This window comes from Haliotis cracherodii, unplaced genomic scaffold, assembly GCF_022045235.1.
Source record: "Haliotis cracherodii isolate W230 unplaced genomic scaffold, xgHalCrac1.p SCAF_10, whole genome shotgun sequence".
NCBI classification, from domain to species: domain Eukaryota; kingdom Metazoa; phylum Mollusca; class Gastropoda; order Lepetellida; family Haliotidae; genus Haliotis; species Haliotis cracherodii.
The window spans coordinates 12,351,455-12,374,049 of record NW_027266265.1 but is presented as its reverse complement, the minus strand read 5'-3'; the positions used below and the strand labels follow the sequence as shown (position 1 = coordinate 12,374,049).

Genomic DNA, 22,595 nt, shown 5'->3' with positions numbered 1-22,595 from the left:
ATTCTCAAAAGCTTTGACTGTCTCAGGTACCCAAGAAATGACATTTCGTTACATTTTGAGGGCTCTTTTACCGGATGTGCAGACAACTTGAGAGTTCTTCCACCGGATCAGCTGACTACTTGTGCCTAATGTCAGGTCTCATCGTATGGTCAACGCAAGTTACACCATGTGAATTAATTATGGTAATTCCTACAAACACAATCGTGATCTTTGCTGTAACACACAGGAAATGTTACGTAATGACCATGTCGGGCAGGTGTTCTGTTTATGTAATAAACTTGTCAGTGTCACCAAGTTGTTTTTACAGTGATTTATGGCACCTCGTTAATAAAATCAAAGCCAGCATTTCCTCGAACCCACGAATTTTGCAAGAGAATTTTTAGTTGTTTAGTTGTTTATGTTTATATTGTTTATGGCATTTTCTTGATTTCATGAATTTTGTATGACAATTTTGATAACATGAGAATCGCAAATGCTTACGGAACACTGTAACGCGGTGGCGAAAAAAAAGGAGAAATGTGTTGGAATTGAGACAGCAAATTTCAATATATTATAACCATGATAACGCGGTTGGTTTCCGTGGATATCGCCTGACAAATATATATGTGGGATTTTATTATATGTAAATCTGCCGCCACACAATTGAATCGAAAATTACAGTCCCCAAGAAAATACATTTTCAGAAAAGATCGAAAGCAGGAGAAATATGTTGGAAATTAGGGGAGCATGTGGTATTTTATTAGCGATTTTAATTGTGACAGCATATATATGTGTGTGTGATGGCGATACTCACCTCAATGTTCCCTTCCGCCACTTTATTATGTGGCGATACGGTACGGAATAATTCGAGCATGCGAAAGACGTTCGTGTGATGTTAGTCATGTCAGTCAGCATTTGTCACCTCGAGTTATCGGCACGGACACGATGTTTAATGCCAGAATATATACATGAGAAATCTTTGTCACATGTGGTAACCAACCACGATATGTCCACGAAGTTCCATATTTTAAACATCCGCGCGATTTCCATCTGAAGAACGGTCAGAATATAACAATTCAGTAAAAACCATAAGCATTGTTGTAATCAGACCAACCATGATCCGGCAAAAAGCTTTATTCCGGCGCAGTGGTGACCTGGCATTACACCTAATTTGCATATCATGTGACACAACATTTCGTAAACAAACGCGCTTATTCTGAAATTAGAAATGCAAGCCTTTCTGTGCGCTTTACATATTATTTGGCATAATTATTTAGACTGTATTGCTACTGGCTATAAATTATCGCCAACTCCCCGTTGTCGCACGGGATATCATTTTAATTTTGCTCGTTTTCATTAGAAGAGAGAAATATTTATCCGAAAATGATAAACAAAACACTAGTGAGGAAATATTTTTTTTAAAAACCCACAATAATCGCCAAGCTCGAATACAGTTTTATCAAAGACATGCGGGCTAACGCGACTAATTCACTCAAACATTAAAAAAACCCACAATGACGCACTTCCGTTCTGGCATTGCTTTCTATCGGTCAGTCATTTCTTTCTCAAAATACAATTCTGGAACCTATTTGAGCTGTACATAGCATGGGTATATATCGAAATCCATAGTACATAAGATAAGCATGTAGAGATCGAATTTGGGGAACATTGGTTTGTCAGATTGCAGACGACAAATTGGTAATGTCACTTGTATAACTGAAGCGCATGCGTGATCACGTGGCACGTGGCACGCGAAAGTTCTAACAGAGATCAACTGAATCTTATTTCACGAATTGAAATCACGGAGTGACAGAAATGAAAAAACAAATGGCGATAACTGGTCGGTGACCAGTAGCTCTATCATGTCTACAATGAGGTCATGGCACGACGCAAAAGTGATCTGTGCCGTGTATGTATTGAAATGTTCGGTAATGAGCATGTCGGGCAGGTGGTTCTGTTTATGTAATAAACTTATCAGAAGTTGTTATACAGGGATTTATGGCATTTCCTTGAATCCACGAATTTGATAACATTAGAATCGCAAATGCTTACGGAACAGTTTTTTAACTATTTTCGCCAACTTCCATGTGTAACGCGGTGGCGAAAAACATTTAAAAAGCAGGAGAAATGTGTTGGAATTGTGACAGCAGATTTCAATATTTTTAAACATGATAACCATGATGGTTTCCAAGGATACCGCCTGACGAATATGTATGTGTTGTTTTATCATACATATAAATCGAAAACAACAGTCGTCAAAAACGGAGATTACAAGAAAAAAGATCAAAAGCAGGAGAAATATGTTCGAAATTGGGGGACATGTGGTATAATATTAGCGATTTTGATTGTGACAGCATATATGTGTGTGTGATGGCGATGTTTACCTCAATGTTCCGTATCGACACTGCATTATGAAAATGCTTACACAAATGAACACACGGTTGTTTTCGACTATTTTCGTCAACCTCCATGCGTAACGCGGTGGTGAAAAAAGATCAAAAGCAGGGAAAATGTGTTGGGATTTGGGGGGCATGTGGAATTTTAATAGCAATCAAAATAATTGTGACAGCAGATTCAAATATTTAGAACCACGATATCGCGGTTGATTTCCATGCGTAAAGCATTACCAATATGGATCTGGGGTGATATTATATATGAAACTGCCGCCACACAAATAAAATCGATAGTAAAATCCCGACTGTCCTCATTGGATAAATGTTGCTTAAATATACGATTAGCAAGCATTAAATTCCAACGTGTTGCGCATATGTCTTTTACCCATTTCAACTGGTGGTTCTTTAAGGGACCACCAGTTGAAAAGGGTAAAAGACATATGCCTGGCGAATCATATTTGCATTACCAGTGGTGCTAAGCGCTTGCGGGCTTTTTTTTTAATACATGTTATAAGGCGCCGAGACAGCGACACCGAACTTGTGGTAAACATAGTTTCACGGAGTTTTTGCTCAGTTTAGTTACTGCATAAAACATTATGAAATCGGGTAAGTCGAAGTGAAACGGCGATTACCTTGATTACATCCATGACTTACGCCGTGGCGAAAAAAGATAAAAAACCCAGGAGAAATGTGTTGGAATTGATGTGCATGTGGATTCAAGCAATTGAGATACTATGACATGCCAGCAACCCATGCTTGCTGTAAAAGGTGACCATGCTTGTAAAAGGCGACCAACGGGATCGGGTGGCCAGGCTCGCTGACTTGGTTGATGCATGTCATCGATCCCAATTGCGTGGATCGATGCTCATGATATTAATCACTGGGTTGTCTGGTCCAGACTCGACTATTTTACAGACCGCCGTCATATAGCTAGAATATTGCTGGGTGCGGCGTGAAACAACAAACAAACAAACGATGACATGCATCAACAAAGTCAGCGACCCGGACTTGGTTGATGTATGTCATCAATCCCAATTGCGTTGATCGATGCTCAATATGTCAATCACAGGACTGTCTGGTCCACACTCGATTATTTACAGACCGCCGTCATATAGCTGGAATATTGCTGAATGAGGTATTTAATATATGTTGTGTTGGAGGGAGCGTTATTTACATGAGCCAGTTTGGCCTGTTATCAAATCTCAGATGAATATATGATTAACCCTTATTACATGTTGCGGGGTGTCTTATTTCATACAAAACCGATGTTCTTAAACACATCACCTTGGGTGAAACAGATTTATTTCCTTGTTTTTAGCGTCGATTTCATAATGCTTGCATGCGTATGGGATAACATAAGATTGTTATTTGATATTGTTAATATGCTGTGGGGCATTTGACATTTACAGTCCACATGCCCACGGTGATTTTCTAATATATATTTCATATGCATACAGTACTTCTAGAAATAATGCAAATTCCTCAATCGGCATACACATCTGCCATACACAGGAAACTCTGTATATTTAATTATCCACTGTGATTGGCAGTTATACAGTCATCCCCCGCGATAACGCGGGTCTCGGGGCCCATGGACGACCCCCGTGTTATTCCAATTATGGAATGTAGGTCGGGTGATAGTTGAACTAAAGAGGAGTCAAATACATGTACTGTATATGCACACTTGAGGACGTATGTGCATAAATGAGTAAGATCGATCTTTTGTAGAAGTTTTGATGTTCCGTTATTGTTAACTACTTTGACTGTTGGGCCCATTTGAATGCAAATATGGTAAGATATACATGAAGGAAATAATCTTTTGGGCTTGAAATTTCATAACTTCGCCACAGATGGGTGTCCCGTCATGTCGGGATAGCCTAACTCACGCAAACAGTGCATTGTCCAGTGTCTGGTCGTACCCCGTCTTTTCCTGCTTCATGCCAAGGCCTCCGATTCTGTCTTTAGCCTGTGAATCTCTTTCTCTCTTGATCAACGCTGACTTCTCCGCAATGCTTGTCGTCTGCTTTTCAATGATGCCATGATGAATTGGTACAGAAAAAACTGGGAACTGGACTTTTATATACCCAGTATGATTTCAGCACTCACTTCTTCTCACTTTTAATGTAGTTTCAGATTAGTTTTAACTCTTACATACGCGACAGCCTGATGTTCAAAACTAGTCACAGCAAAGATTGATTTGTTAAATTGATGAAGATGGAAGTCGGATCATAATTAGGTCCAGATACGGAAAACCTACGTCGTGTGTTTTAAACAAATAAAAATAACAGGTGTTCATTGTTTTTTGGATATTATTGTATTAGGTAATCCCTGTGCTATCACCAAATACGCGTAATCAAATGGGAAACAGCATGAAATTTATGGGAGCCAGTGATCACCCTGCGGTCAACTGGGATGACGCAATACAGCACGTGACTTCTCCATAAATGAACTTACCCCTCCACGTTAAAATATGTCGCCTCTTGTTTTGTTTACATTGACAAACAGGGGGATAACTGCACATTCCATCAGCAACTAATATATATACAAAGCCAATTAGACCGTGCACGCTTTGGCACAATATCCCGTAATTAATGCCAAAATATTCTTCATTTCAGAAGGTATATATATATATATATATATATATATATATATATATATATATATATATATATATATATATATATATATATAAACTTCATATATGAGAGAATCACGATTTCTTTCCGTGGTATGATAGTTGATGACACCACGAATTAGCCAAAGTACTATGTATCGACATCACAGGCGCGGCGTTTTGCGAGAATGCAACGATTACTTGAATCGGAATTCGCTCGATCGTTCATCCGTCCAGTCACTGGCGAAGAATTGTGAAAGTGTAAGAGAATCGAAGCGAAGCGAAAATTAACGTATTGATGTCAATATCGAAATATTTTCTATATGATTGTATATGAACACATTTAACATTAATAATATACCAAGAATTGCCCAATATCATATGGAATTGATAACGGGGTAAAATATTTTAAAACAAATTATTATCTAAAAATATTATGCTATTTTAATATAATACATTTTTATGCTGCTGTCACCCATCTTGAGTGCCTCATGTTTCAGTTAATTTAATATGTTTTATGTACATAAACATGTACAAATACATGGACATATCAATAAGAGGTCTGATTTACTCCTAAACGTTCATCCAGTAATGAATGCGTCAAATTAACAGTCACAACAATAACGCGTCAGGCTGTACTTTACAATGACACAACCTTACGAGTTTCTTTGTCAACAAGTAAGGGTTAGTTTCTGGGATATGCATTAAGGCACTTATATCAACTTTTTACAGACGTGCACGTCTCGAATTCCTTGAATTGGCTGTATGGCAACGTGAACCCGGGAATGATTTTAATTGTTTGACAATCGACCGTGCAGCAATATACATCTACAATATACTTCATCGCTGTTTAGACCCGTTAATTCGACAGCCTCGCACTCCCGACATCGACACACCATATTTGCAACGAACTGCTGAAATCACTTTTTAATTAGCCTCGTTAATCCGACACAGTGATCAACGTACTCCGTGGTTATCTGCCCGCGAGTTCACAGACAAGTGTTTTGATGCGAGACGAGTCGAGTAGCTGCATATTTCAACGTCTGCAGAGATAAACTTGCTTAACAATAAACAATTACGGCTTTAAATAAACAAAACAGGATTAATCACATGCCTCGATTACCTCTATCTCATTAAACTCATATGCAAATTCTCGCAACCGCTGTGGACATTACAGGTCACGTCAGAACGACCTTCCGCGAAGTTTCACCGACCAATGAAATTACTAACAGGAAGTCGACATAAGCCACTAAGAAAGCAGCTTTCTAAGCATTTGCGGCACTAGTTTCAAATTGGCGACTTGCATTCCCAACTATGCCTTATAAAGAATTTTAAGTCAGACAAACAGTCCGTATCAGTAGTTTTTGAAAAAGTATTCCGCTAACATAGTAACATAACAATATGATTATTTCCTTTTTTAGTACAACGTGTTTGAATTGTTATCGAACGTGTAGTTGTCCGATTTTCGATCACGAACGTTAATACTACCTAATTTCGTTTATCCGACATAATTATATGCAACCAATAATGACGGATTAACAGGACCTGACTGTACGATGAACACATCCGACCTTAGGAGGACGTTTCACAGTGAAATATGCCCCGGTCACATTCCCACAACAAGAAAAAAAATATCAACATAGTGTGCCTAGTGTTTGTCAAATTGTCGATTCTTCTTCTCATTGTTAACATAGCGAACCACATCGCGGTTGTTTGTTACACTACTACAACTAACTTGTGATTGTCATGTTTCAACATATTATTGGCAGCTGCTGTAGAAAATACCCATGTCCTTAAGTGTACATACAACGGTTCAAAATTACAAAACGTGTCTATTTTTCCGTTCTGGACGACGTAATGTTAATTCATTGGACCTTCCAAAACTGTGTAGCATCGTTATCGTAACATTTAAATGACAACAAAATAAGTACACAGTATTATTAATATCAATATCTTCGTGAAGATCCGGGTTAGCATGGTTAGAATTGGTCTTCAGCAACCAATACTAACGGGATCGGATGGTCAAGCTCGCTGCATAGATTGATGCATGTCATCGTATGCTCGTGAATTCACTGGATTGTCTGGTTCAGACTTGATTATTTACAGTCCGCAGTCACCCAGCTGTGCGGTGTTAAACAACCCCACAAAGAAACAAGTCACCTCGCCGTAATGAAGTCCGGGAGTCAATTATTATCGTTTAACCGCAGTGCATTTTTTAATTCCAATAAATAACGGTAGAAACGATGAAAAATACACGTAAACACGCGCGCACAGTGAATATCACAGGCAACATTGTGTGTAGAAAACATACTGTCCACGTGTTTTCAGAATTTGAAAAACCAAGTTGGCCAATGGAATTTATGCCCGGGTAAAAATATTTGCATAAAGCGAATTCCGACCTGTCGACAACGGACAAGTACGTAAACCATCTGTCTAGTCATTGAAAAAGATCATGTTTTCTTCCCCATTTATATTTATGTTTGATGTTATTATTCTTGCATTTGCTATAGTGTAAATTATAGCTAATGCAACATACTGTTGCCATAACACGCGCAATTGAACTTGCTACAAACACCCGCCTGAAACACGTGGTGCTCTTTGTGATGCTGATGTATCCCATAATTATTATTGTAAGTGCTCACCAATAAATGGAGCTGTTGATGACATCTGAACATGATTTCAGAATGAACATGTATATTTGGTGGGACTAAATATTTCATAAAGCAAAGAAACAAGACAACAGGCGTACGGATTTCTTCCGTTGACTTTTATTTCTAACATCCTCAAATAAACGATCAAAAAGATATGCCTTAACTGTTCCATGACGTGGATGAAATAACTAATCAGCTGCTACCGTATTTTCTTGAGTATAGTGAGAAATATTTGTCAAAAAAACACAGCTGTGTAGAAGAGGGTGCGCACTGTACACGAAACAATGAGTTTTTATAATTTTTTTCCCCATGGAAAGATATTGCCGTGAGCACGTAACACCGGAAATACCATGTCAACAAATCCATACTGAAGTACGAAAATTAATCATGTAATAACACTGTCTGGCTATAAAAAGTGTTGTTTTTTGGTATATCTGGACTTATGCATGTAACTTATTTCATTAATTTGATTCAAAATTCCTTTTAATATTGTTTTAATTAATTTCGGCGAAATCGCGTGTGAAGCGAGCGGAAGATCGCGCAACTCACCTTTATTAACAGCAACCACGGTCAGATTACCGCTATTGACGCCTTGAAACGAACATTAATTCACAGAGAATGGATACATATATCATAAATGCCATACTTTGACTCGTTAAAAGTCATATTTGTTACAGTTTGACGATTCTATGTCAACACGTAGTTCTCGCGATCACGTGCGCGAGAGCCTTGACGGTGACTGGTCAGACTGGTTCCATGTGAAAAAGAATTACCCGGCAATAGCGATCAGCTGCTTCGCTAAGGGATATTATTATTTAAAATATGTTTAGTAAAAGCCGCAACTAAATTAACAAGATATTGGGATATATTATTCCTGATAAAAAATAGTTTCAGATACAATTTTTGCCGATCCTTGCATTAAAATACTGTAAAGTTATATATCATTGGGTGTGTCTTGACCGAATCACCGGTAGATTCCAAGAATACGTGTGTACAGCTGATTGCTGTGTCCGGCTTAGTTTACGAGAAAATACACAAGGTAATCTTAATCCCTGGATGTAAAACAACGCCTGGCAGAACACAAAATCCAATTTAAACGGTAAATAAACATGTCTGGTGATTTTTTATCTCAAATTTCGAATTTGTACTGACCAAGTTTTTCATCACCCGTTCGTTTACCGGAATTCGCTGAAGGGGTAGATCTACGGTGTAATTTTTTTCTGCACTTAGCATTCGATTTTTCCCCCCAAAATACTGAATGCCCTAGAGGGGGGTGCGCACCATACTCAAGAAAATACGGGTAATTGATATAGGAAATACCCACACACATTGTGTGAACTCTCAACATCAACTGAATGTCATATTAAATCGTAGACCATTCATTGTGTGCTATGATGAATAGATAAACCACTAAACTCGTGAAGTTCACGTAATAATTTTCAAACAATCCTGATAGTGCAACACGTCAATTTTAAATCACACACATCCAAGTACACACACGTCTTTCCATGTATTCACATTCACCCGCTAACCGCACAGGCCGCGGACAGCTAAACGAGCCTACTGGTGGTAATGAAGGCCGGGAATCAACCAAGCGCTAACGGTGAAGTGACACCAATACACAGGATATTCAAAGTCCTTTTACACGCGCTTCATTGACTTTGCCCACGCACGCGAAAAACCGGGTCCTGCAGTAGGAATTGAAAATCCACATCCCAAAGAGGCCACCCTGACTGTATACATGGCATAATGTTTAGTCTCACTGTGGAATCTTGTTAATAGTGTTGTCTTTCACTTTTATTTAATAGACAGGGCCCCGTTCCACAAAGCGATCTTAGCGCTACGATCATCATAAGCCTATGTTACAATATGGGAGTTACGATCATCTTAGCGCTAATATCGCTTTGTGGAACAGGGCCCAGGTGTTCAAATGAACCAGCGATAGCAACTAACTGTTTTAGTCCACTCGTCCTAATAATGATAACATGTAGCCAAACCCTTAATAATGATAAATTTCTACATGAGGATATTATATAAGTATCATGTCATACATTGTCTATGACACCCATGTCTAAATTCCCGTATTTCCTGAGCTCCCGAAATACCGAAATTTAGGCACGAGTGTCATAAACATAGTATCACATGAACACTCATATAATGTTCTATTTATTACCAAAGAAGATGTCTACACAGAGAGACAAATTTTAGCGTTACCTATAATGACAGCAAGTCGCAACAGCAGCGGAACCACAATTTGTCGAATGACATCAATAATCTTCAGCTATGATGTTGTTTCTAGAGTGATGTGTGAACTTGTTAAGTCAAAACTAAAATATATACTCATCATTCTTATAATTCTCAACCCATTTTCTACACCATACTTATTTCATCTTCGGACAAGCATTTGGGACCAGACACTCATAACATGCAAGAACCATCTATCATCACAAATTGTTTCCAATATCAGTGCCATAAAGGTCCCATGTTCAACATGTCAAAGGTAGCGACACAAAAATCAATTTCTCCCTTCATACAATGATATTTGTCAACAACTGCAGTGTCATTATATTTCTGCCTATTCAGTTTGTATTGACTAAAACCTTAGCTCACCATATGGCACATGACATCTGTTCATTCATTCATCTGAGGCGACTGACTCATTTGTCACATTTGTCACACACAGATAGGAGTCAGAACTCAAAATAACATGTAGTTTCCAACTGACACACAAAGAGGTGTAATAGAAGGGCATCAGAATGTTTCAAAGGAACTATCACTGTATCTCTCATTTCTACCAAAGACAAATTAAGAATAAAAAAGCAGAAATTTGCCAAATATTTAGCATGTTTAGGGTTTTGCAATATGTTATCATTATTAGGACAAGTTGACTAGAACAGTTTCTATTGCTGTGGAAGGGGAGTCAGTCAGAAATTGGCACTAGTCCTATAGTCCTTGCCAAACTGTCCAAACGTAATAGTTAAGATATCAGAAGGACTAATAGAAATTGGCCAGTATTAAGGGTTTTGCTGTATATTATCATCATAAGGACTAGTGGACTAAAACAGTTAGTTTCTAACCCTGGGAGTTCGTGTAAATTGCATCTGATAGTATCAACTGGTTTTGAGCTCGCTTTCCACATTGTTTTTAGGTTTGTCAACACCATGCTTCTACGTTTCACCAAAGCGGTAAACATCTATCTACACACATGGTGAGACTTTAATAAATTATCTGTCTGTTTGTCTATCAATGTCTATGATGTGTGTGATGTTTGGCTCGCTCACTCACTCACTCAGTCCAGCTCAGACACTGCCAGCATGTGTAAGCTGATGTTCATACCTGACCCTGTACACTCGCAAGGACAAAAGGAAAGATTAGGATCTGGAGCTTAAACATTACAGCTGGATGGAAGATAATGAGCTTACTGATAATACTTTGATTCAAAGCATTTATACAAAAGTTCCACTGGTTTCAACAAGATAACAGACTGATCTCTGATACAACCTGCTGAACACCTGCGAAATACCACTGTCTTCAAAATCTATTTCTCAGCCCAAAAGTTTGTCTTCCAATAAACTTCTGAAATACCATTCTACTGAAGCAATCTGCCTATCATACATTACTGGTGTAACAAAATGGCATTACAGTAACGTGATATGAGCATATGACATTAGCCCGATTAGATGTAAACTGATAGATTCTGAGAATTTGCTAGTGATAATCATGATAATTAAAATGTGCAAGATCAATAGTCCTATTTTTCTTGTAATAAGAATAAAAACCAACTAGAGACCCTATGTTCATAATAAAATGATCAAGGTGACATTTACCCCTTGCTTAAAATATGACCATATAGTAGAAAATCTCAAGGACATCCCCCAAACAAACGAAAAGGTTTGTAGTTAGGACAATAATTCTCCTTTCCCAATAACAACAATTATAATACTATCACCATGTGCTTAGATCAGCAAATGATGACCAGGTAACACCATGATAAACATGTTTCTGTATCCACAAGAGACATTTGTCAATCAGTTGTCACCTGTAACTGGACACCTGTCGTGTCATAATGACAGACGGACACTCACACTAATGACCTAATATCACAAATATACATCTGCAATCAACATGACTCAGAGTCTGGGAGAAATACAGTCATGTTCCCCTGCCTGACAAGATACACAGGGAAAGCACCCCTTCATAAGTAGCTCACTGGGGAGGGGAGGGGAGGGGAGGGGAACATATGATAAACTTTCCTCATGTTATAAGCTATTTCCTTGTAAAGGCCGTGTAAAGGATCAGAACATTACATAGTAATTAACAAATAGCAAAGGACAATGTTTTATTTCTTCCTGTCTGCACCAAGTTATGCATCTAACTTTTGAATGCTCATCCATAGCTCTTTCAAACTTGTATCTTATGAACTAGAATCAGCAGCAACTAGAAACTACTTTCTTTACAGCAGGCTCACGATATGATATGTATTATGATACAATATGTATATGCATATTTATGTCAAATCATGTGGGAACTTTCTGACTAAAAATATTTCAGAGCAGGTTCTAAAGGAAAATCTAGCTGTAGACACATGTTCATTGCTGCAAGTTTTAGTAGTGAACTAAAAAAGCTCATTACAACATATTTTACAATATTTGACTTAAAAAAATGCAGAGGTGGGGATCATTAATGAGTATGTAATATATTTTAGCAAGTGTATCATCTTGTATGGATATAGAAAAAACATTGTATTTTTACATGAAAACTCATGATGCGCTGGTGCACCGATGTATTGTTTCAACCCCAATACTTTTTAGTCCAATTTATATTAAAACCCCACCTAAAACTGACAAATTTCTACTAGTCCCAATGATACCTTAACTATTGGGCAGCTAAGCAAGTGAGTGATTGAGTATGGCTTTACACCGCTTTTAGCAATATTACGGCAATATTCCAGCAATATCACTACGGGGGACACCAGAAATGGGCTTCACACATTGTACCCATGTCGGGATTAGAACCCGGGTTTTCGGCATGACGAGCGAAACGAATTAACCACTAGGCTATCCAACCACCCCCAGCTTGGCAATTGCTATCACTGATAACTTTATCTCTAGTAAACATTATGCTTTATTTAGTATCTGCATATTACAGTATTTTCTCACAGGATCTGTCTTTCATTGTCAATAAGAGAGGATGTAAACAAGTGCCATAAACCACTTGAACCTCATGCCATGCTGTCAAAATAAATACAGAAAACAACCCACACCCAATCCACCTTTAAACAAAATAAAAAAAATTATGAATATTTCTGGAGTCTTAGAATAACAACATTCAGACTGCTGACAGTGTTGTCGTTTTAACACACATCAGTCTCAAGCTACAACTCCCGAACACCATGTTTTGACAACTCCAAGAAATTCATCAAGGTATACCAGCGATAGAAACTAACTGTTTTAGTCTACTGATCTTTACAATGATAACATATAGCAAAACTCTTAATAATGGTAAGGTTCTACTAGTCCTTATGATACCTTAACTATTGGGCAGTTTGACAAGGACTATAGTACTAGCGCCAATTTCTAATGATGTTTACGTCCAGCATTTATGTCCAATGAGTCAGTACTGTTGTATGCAGTAGATTGAATATTCCAGCAATATTTCAGTGACCTGCAAGTGTAAATAATTCCATCTAGCCAGGCAAACCAGTGGCTGACAGCTACAAATAAACAATGATCCACCAATCATGATCAGTGCAATACAATGTAACCAAAATCCTGATCCTCTCTTCACAAGCATCATCATATGGGGTTCTGGTACCTTTTCCAGCCCAGGAATGTCATAGGGTGCTATATCTCTACAGCATTAGAAATTGGTACTAGACCTGTAGTCGCAATATTTAAGGTATCATAAGGATTAGTAGAAATTTGCCATTCATAAGGACTTTGCTATATGTTATCATTACAAGGACTAGTGGACTAAAACTGTTAGTTTCTACCGCTGCTCTATGAACCAGTTTATCAGACCAGACAAGTCTCTATTATTATAAGTATTAGTTTATCAGTATTACTTCCAGTAAAAACTATTAACATTATTGAACACCACTCAATACTGTAAATCTTGAAATTAATGCATATCCAAATAATGGGACTGCTTACCCCTAGCCAAAAATGAGACTCAATGTCAATGCCCCCAGCCCAGCCCAGCCCAGCCCAGCCCAGCCCAGCCCAGCCCAGCCCCAGCCCCAGCCCCAGCCCCAGCCCCAGCAGCCCCAGCCCCAGTAGAATGATGCATATCCTTACCTTAATCCAATCAAACAGCAAATAGCACTGCTTATTAGCACTGAGTAGAAACAACACACAGTTTATTATATGTTTACTCGGTTGACTGGCATTAAGGAAGTTCAAAGGCAATAAAATAATAAACCAACAACAGTACACTGATTGGTATGCGGAGAAGGTGTCAAGTTTGACACAAGTGGGTAGAACTCTTGACCCCAGCAGTCATAACTCACCGGATGACCATTGGGTATATCCTATTCTTTGAATGACATTGTTATATACAACTGCTGCTCAATAAACCGTGTTTGTGTTTTATTCAAGTTGGCATTTCCGCTATCCAAAAGTGTGAAGTGTTGGTTGGTTTGTTTGTTGTTTAACGCAGCACTCAGCAATATTCCAGCTTTATGCCGGCGGTCTGTAAATAATCAAGTCTGGACCACACACTCCAGTGATTGATATCATGAGCATCGATCCATGCAATTGTGACCGATAACATGCATCAACCAAGCCAGGGAGCCTGACCACCCGATCCTGTTAGTCACCTTTTACGGCAAGCATGGGTTGCTGAAGACCAATTCTACCCCTGATCTTCACTAATTCAAAGTGTGCAGTAAGGCCGTCTTATTGTTGATAGTCATTTGGGAGAAATAAATGTGAAGTTAATTAATGTGAGCGAAGCCCACTTGACTTTCGTAATTTCACGACTTACAGTAATTCATAAAAACATTGGCACGCTTAGCAGGTTTCAAACTTAGTCTTATGCAATGAAGAAACAACAGTACAAACAGGTGTGTTAAATCAAAATACAGACAGGCCTTCAATGCAGTTTACTACTGTCCCCTATTTCCCAATAGGCCGTACTCCACCTAGCCTTGACAAGACTTTCGCACAAGTGATAAACATCCAGTCATGAACAAGTGATCATGGTTCTCAGTGAGGTGGAACCAATAGACAACAGGTGTGACAAGTGACAGGTAACTACAAACACACACTCATGACTTAAGTATGCAGGTCTTTTACAGTTTTCCTCTTGAAGTAGGTCAATACATCCCTGTGTACAGGTAACACAATGCTACCTCAGCTATATGAAATATTGATGTTCTGAGTCCGAAAGAACTCAATTCAAGAAATGCCATTACAATAATGATTTTTCATTTTAAGGGTAAGAAGACATTCTCAAACTAAGCCTATCAGTGTTATAGGTTAACCATGTTCACATCCCACCTAATCAGCGTTACAGGGTACACATTAATTAGATACAAAGTAATCATGACATTACAACCATCATAAGTCTATATTAAAATATGGGGTCCAGGGTGTCATCGTAAGAGGGATCTTAGTGCTAAGATGTCAATAAGTAGCGTTAGAATGCACTAGTCATGTAGTCCATGCAAGATTTCCTAACAGTTAAGGTATCATCAGGACTAATAGAAATTTCCATTTTAAGGGTTTTGCTATATGTTATCATTATAAGGACTAGTGGACTAGAAATGTTAGTTTCTACCGCTAAGGTTGTTTTGTACAACGGTACCCAGTGCCCTGTTCCAAAAAGCAATCTTAGCACAAAGACGATTGTAACTACCATACAGACTTACAAAAATCACAGTGCTAAGATCCTTTTATCTAATGAGGCCATGGAGTAGGAGTTTTCAGAATCTAGGAGGGAAACACTCCTTGTAGATGTACCTGTGTCTCAGACTAGCGACCCAGAAGCCCGGACTTAGCAGGCCACAAGACACTCAAAAACATTTACTAGCTTTGATAAGTTACTGGCGGATAACTAGTCCAAGAATGAAGGGTGTTTTAAGTACACAAGTACAAGTACTCCCCAAGCTTAATACAGGTTATGGTCATAAATACAGCAGTAAAAATTGGCACTTGTCTTATAGTCCTTTCCAAACTGCCCAATAGTTAAGGTATCATAAGAAGCAGTAGAATTTTGACCCTTTTAAGAATTTTGCTATATGTTATCATCAGAACTAGTGGACGAAAACTGTTTGTTTCTAACACTGAACATGCTGAAATAACTGAAGAATATTATCTAAGAATTACTTGTCATGGAGAAATTTGAACTAGATAGCAGTGATCTACTAAATTAAACTTGCTCTCTATTGTATGTAAATGTCAGAGTGATTGAGTGGGGTTTAATGCTGCTTTGAACAGTATTCCAGTTATATCAGGGTGTGTGAGCTTAATAACGAAGTGATGCAGGTCTTAGACGTTTACCACTTCGGTGAAACCCATGATCACGGATTGTGAATTGCGGCACATTGGACAACTGGGCCACCTGTGCCACTTTTACATGTCAGAAGTTTGCACTCAATTTCATTAACTGAATGTATAAAATAAATATTTATGAAATGTAAATCACTACACATATCCAGTTACACTCAATAACAAGACAATGAAGTTATTGATCAATACAAACAAAACAATTTATTGATCTTTCAACATGAACGCCGACAGCCAAAACATTAAGCCAAATTTCAAAAACGTATATGGTTATTTACTACAGACATGACAGAGGTAACATTGAACAGCATGTAAATTGTAAGATAGTGAACAACATTAAAGATAGACTCAAAACAACAGCCAGTCACCATGGAAACAAATTGAGCAGAATGCTTCAACATGTGTAGGGTTAACTATGTTATTCTGACACGTGTAAAATAGTACAGACACACTTCATCATGTTCATGCTCACTCATATGGCAGGGTATGTGAGTTAGGCGGACAAGAAATATGGATTATAATGAGTTGACCTGATGTGCCCCCTCCACTCCTTGCACAGAGCGTCATTGTGTAACAGTGGGAGTGTATAGAAGACAGAACATCGGCCTGTTAAAATTTCTTATAAATTAGAGTAGCTGTTGTACAACAGAAGCCCTTTACATGAAATAACAGGGATAGACACGACCACTAGTATTCCAGTCCGAGACAAGTAAAAAACCTGGAAGAACTAGTTTTTTCTCCCAAAATAGTTATTTTACAAACCCACCAGTTCGAAATGAGCCATGGACAAGTTGCATCAATATGACCAATTGTATCTACTCCTGAATAATGGTAATACAGGTTTGGTGTTAAGGTTGTTAAAAGTAGAGAAAACAAGATCAACATAAGCATGATAAGATTTGATCTTACTGTTACAGCTTGCTGTCTGGCATATGATATAGTCAATGAAATTCTGTATTTTCTTAACATTACCAAGACGACTGTATGCTTTTTATCACTGTAGTTTATTTATGAACAATTTCTCATAAATTAACAGCTTCACAGATAACATGTGTATCGGGAATATATGTATTCATAACCATGGTAACAGACAAAGTTTAATGCACTGAATGAAACATCAAAATATGTGTATCCCTAAACATGCCATAATCAAAATTATGAAATACATCACAACCCTTCATCTTAATGGATGCTCTTCCTGCATGTTGTGACAATGACAGAATCCTTCAAGTTTTCACATCAATCCACTTGTTCCAGTTTCTCAAGCCAATTGAAACTTTAAATTAGAATTAATCTTTTAACAATATCATACTTATTGCAGTGAATTTTTAGAGACAAATGGCAGCTTGGCATTTTCACAATTTCATTAACGTTTGATTGGACATTGTTCTAGATCTTTACCAAATTTGAAAAAATATCTTGAGGACATTTTGGATGCACATCAGCCGATGTCCTAGAAAATGAACCGATCTGAAACCTGTATTGTACATGTAATGTGCATCAGAAATAGATCATACCCCAAAGGCATTTCATCATATTAATTCATCAACTTGATATTAATTATTTACGATACATGTTGTAAGAACAAAAATTATTTGCCTGTACTGTCCTCCATAATTCTCATTAATCATGTTAAGTCTTTGATAGGCAAATATATGTTGAAAGAACATGAAGACATGATACTTTCATGGACAATAACTTCTATATCATGTTGATGTTTAGAACAATGTTTCATGGCTACTTCTGGCCCCTCCATCAGGTGAACACTGCGACCATGGCAAGTACTGATATGTCTATACATTGTCTGATATACAGCTTTTTGCCCTATTCGCTTGACATGGGCATTTAGTATGGAATCTGGATAGTTCCATAACAGTCAAATATGGTCTGCCTCAACGTTACCATACCATGTTCCAGGCTACAATTACTTGACTCAAAATATACTGAACGTTTAAGATGGGCCTCCTTACCTTTGTTGACTTGTGAAGATCCGGGATAGAATAGGTCTTCAGCAACCCATACTTGCCGTAAAAGGTGACTATGCTTGTTGTAAGAGGCGACTAACAGGATCGGGTGGTCAGGCTCGCTGACTTGGTTGATGCATGTCATCGAACCAAACTGTGTGGATCGATGCTCATGATGTTAATCACTGGATTGTCTGGCAGAGACTCGATAATTTACAGACTGCCATCATATAGCTGGAATATTGCTGAGTGGACATTAAATAACAAACCAATCAACCTCAGCTTTGTTCAAATATGCCCCTACCACATGTCACTTGGAATGTGTCATGTTTTTCTATTATATCGTCTATCATATTACAACCTTACTAAATAACGTGATACATATGATCCCATCATGACCCAATGTATCACTACTACCTCAGTCCTGCATTTCATGAATAACATCCCGCCAACACCAATAACCTGGGTCAAACACAGAGTGATCACAAAACCCACTAACCATGCTAACCAGCAGAAGATGTCACAGTTTCACTTTGCAAGCTGTTTACAGGTGGTATCACATGGCCTGAATTACCACACAAAATCTCTGATAATATACAACCTGCATGATCATAATTTCATAAATCTCTAATGATAGACTCTTTCTCATATATATGCTGGCAGCAGTGTTTCATATTTCCCGGTCTTGGACCTCTGACGAATAAAAACAACTTCCAATTTTGAGCAATATTAGTCCTCTGACATCATATTTCTAATACCTGGCACATCTTTTTCACAGGTATTTGGTCATGTGACCCATAGGTATCCAAGTCAATGTGGATTTCAGCCGACAGCATTCTTCACACCCTTATCAATTAGGAATGAATATAATTTGCAACATTTCTTGAAGGCTCCATAATGTAAGCAAGACTGCCACAGTTACTTCCCCTTTCTATGATAATCACCTCACAGTTGCAAACAAAACCAACCACATAACTAGACACAAGAAAAAAGAAACTAGTAATAGTATACATATGAAATATGTAAACCTTTTATGCAGTTGACAATTGACTATATATATTAAGACATTTCACAATGACATTTTCCATACCATTAAACAATTTTCACTCTAAACACAGATTTATTATAAACACTCATTAAAAATTCTGTCTACTGCTTCAAATGAAGAAAAGCCAGCACTTGTGCTGAAAAGACTACAAAACCAGCTATACATACAAGACAGAAAGGTTTAGGATGGACTTAGAATCAAGACAGTACCACAAAGGACATATTACAACCTTGATCCAGTACATCATGAAATGAACACAATTACAGGAGTACAATGAACTGTCTACACAATAATAGCATTCATTCCAAATGATTCCCTGACATTAATCCAAATTACAAAAATGATTAAAAAGATATTCCACATTATGCACCAAGAAATGGAGAGCCTCTGCATGCCATATTACAACTAATCATGCCCTGTAATTGGATCACTTGCATCGTCTATGATTTTCCTGACCTTTTGAGCAAGAAAAACCAGATCCTTTTGTATTATGTAATTTGCTACTTACACTAGATAAATCCAGTTGCAAAAAGCACAAATCGAGTTGCAGCTAATGTCAAACAAGGTATATTGTCTCTGCACTGAGAGGGTTGAGAGTGAGACAGCTTCATGGGTATACACTGATTGAGTATAGGATCAAGGGCAGGCCTGAGGGAAAACTGTCTGCATAAACCCAGAAACACCTCTTTAAACTGCCGGGGATGGGACCCACAATGTCCTCAACAACATATCCTAAATTAACTTTGTGTTCTTTGTGAATTTAGTTCCTGTGAGACTTTTAAATGTAACCAACCAAAAATTAACCTTTGTGATAATAATTTCAATGACAGTGATAATAAAATTGTATTCAAACTAGGAAGTTAATGAAAAGATCATGATAACTGTTCCTCTTATTATTACCCCCCTCCCACCCAAAGACACTGCAGTCACTAATGTAATGATTCAATCTTTAATAATAGTAAAATAAATCAAATCAATTAACGATTGAATTATTACTTTAGTGGTGGCGGGTTTTCTTATTCATCTTGACACTGATGAATCAATTACTCATGAATGTCTTAAAATTGTTCTTAAGGGTAGAAATCATGTTCTTGAATGAAAACTGAACACGTTGATTGGAAACTGTATCAAATTAGTACAAGTGCCAGACCTTTGCATAAAATTCATCATATGAGTAGCCCTACCTCAGAAATAATACAATCATTGGACAACTCAAGGAAACAGAAAGACAGCAAATTAAATACATTCACATGTCATAAGAAGCTTTTCAACAACTTAATATCATGTCACTTTCAGCAAGATGAGAGCATACATTATGGAATGAGGTTCTCTTGTATTTGTTTTGACAATACTGTACATATTTGTAAGGAAAATGAGAGTCACACATTTTACCCTTGTAGGGAATTGAACCCGGGCTGCCTTCAGTGCTGGATGGATGTTTAACCAAAAGGCTACCCCAACAGTCCAAGTATGCTTTGACCTTCCAAGGATATGTATAATGTATGTACATGAATTTTCATAGAAAGGTTCTTATACTAAACATAATGCAGTAAACACTTTCAATATATGATCATTCAAGTAAACATGTGTTCCTTTTCCTTACATACATGTGATGTAAGACTTGTATAGCGACACGATTCCAGACTTACCCAAACCTTGAATCACTACTGTCATAATATATTAATAGGCTAATACATAGGTAACATTGTGGCAGACTGCCAGGTAAGACATAACAGTATGAAAGGAGTACTGACAGATAAAGCTGTATAGGTATACTCTGGTAATCTGATTTCGCAGTTTTCAGGTTTTGCCCAATATACGGTTATTCTATGTATACAAATAATGTGATAATGCTACATAAAGTAAAAAGGCCAGGAGAGGGACAACAGTGTTAGAAATTGGCACTGGTCCTATAGTCCTTGCCAAACTGCCCTATGGTGAAGGTATCATAAGAACTTGTTGAAATTTGCCCTTTTAAAGGGTTTTGCTATATGTTATCATTATTAGGGCTAGTGGACAAAAGCTGTTAGTTTCTAATCCTGGACAAGTTTACTAAATTAAAGGAAATGTTTAAAAAATGTAACTAACACATTCTGCTGCCCATATCCAATGATGCCAATGACATGTGACAAAGTGTTTTAAAGGAAAATACAGAGCTCTGTTCATGCTGATAGGCCTGTGTTGCTTATATAATTCTGTATGTGCGTTTATTAAAATTATGTTCAGTGGTTAGGCTTTAGTTCTGTTAAGTCCATTTCACATTAATTAAGAAAATATCTTATATTTAATTTTCAACGAATGAATTAAGCAAGAGACCTTTGTATCATAACATTACATTAAAAGTTAAACATTTAGGGGTCAGTAGATTCAATACCATAGAAAACTTAAGGACCGAACGACCCCTATTTATTTCAAACACTGCATGTGGATAGAAACATATCAATAGCAGCTGCAGCAGAATAAGTCTGATATTTTGTGTATTTTATGTTGAAGGATATTTTATTCTGCTTGACTGTAGAAATGATTATTTTCACAAACACAAAAGATATTGCGTAAATACTTTGTGTTTGTTTCATGCTTGTGATACCCTCCATTCAAGGGAAGAGATAAGCTTATGAATAGTACACATGTACATGAGGACGTAATTTGCAAGCTGCCATATTTGTGTCATCTCTGTTAAACTAGCAGTGAGCATGGTGAGCGTTTTGTTCTAGGCGGTCACAATTCGTTAATCATTGGTAATAATAAAGCAATCTAAAATACCCTCCAGGGTTACTATGAAGTGGAGTGTTTGAAACAGTTTGTTGATGTCTGTCACAAGACTGGCAAGACGTAAAAGTACAAAAGCCAAAACAATAAACTGATGCCACGTAAATATGAAAGAATGGCAAAAAAAACCTTGAACCATGACTGAGTTTTCATCCAGTTTCCAAAACAATTTTGCACCCAAACATGTTAGAAAACATGATTTCTTGAACTTGTAATGTATGTCAATATTTGTACAAGGTTATTTTCGCATGACATAAGGTGCATCTGAGGTGTGTCACAACCATCATGTTGTACATACAATTACTCAAAGATTCTCATCAACTTACTCCAAGGAAAATGCTGTTGCCAGTTATATGAAAACTGATTAGGTCTTATCTGAGGGTTACCAGAAATTACAAGGCTATACACGTGCTGAAAAATCAATGACAGATCAGTATACAAGTGATAATGCTATGCAAATGAAAGATATTCCATCGCGGATGGTCATCCAATGAAGTATTCACCATATTCAGTCTCAACGCAATGAATCTACCTACATCACAAATACTTATATGGTAAAAACAGTGCCACTGTCTAGGTCTTATAAATGACATCAAAAGCATGACTTTCATTTTACAAATATGCCGGTATAACCCCATGAAGATTCTTCAGCAATTCTGGAATGTTCCGG

The 22,595-nt window shown here is 37.5% G+C and overlaps 1 protein-coding gene across 1 annotated transcript in view; it reads right to left on the bottom strand.

Moving 5' to 3' along the window:
* LOC139454066 (vesicle-associated membrane protein/synaptobrevin-binding protein-like) overlaps window positions 1-22,595 on the bottom strand; it is a 65,141-nt gene that overhangs the window by 42,172 nt on the left and 374 nt on the right. The gene's annotated exons all lie outside the window — the stretch shown is intronic.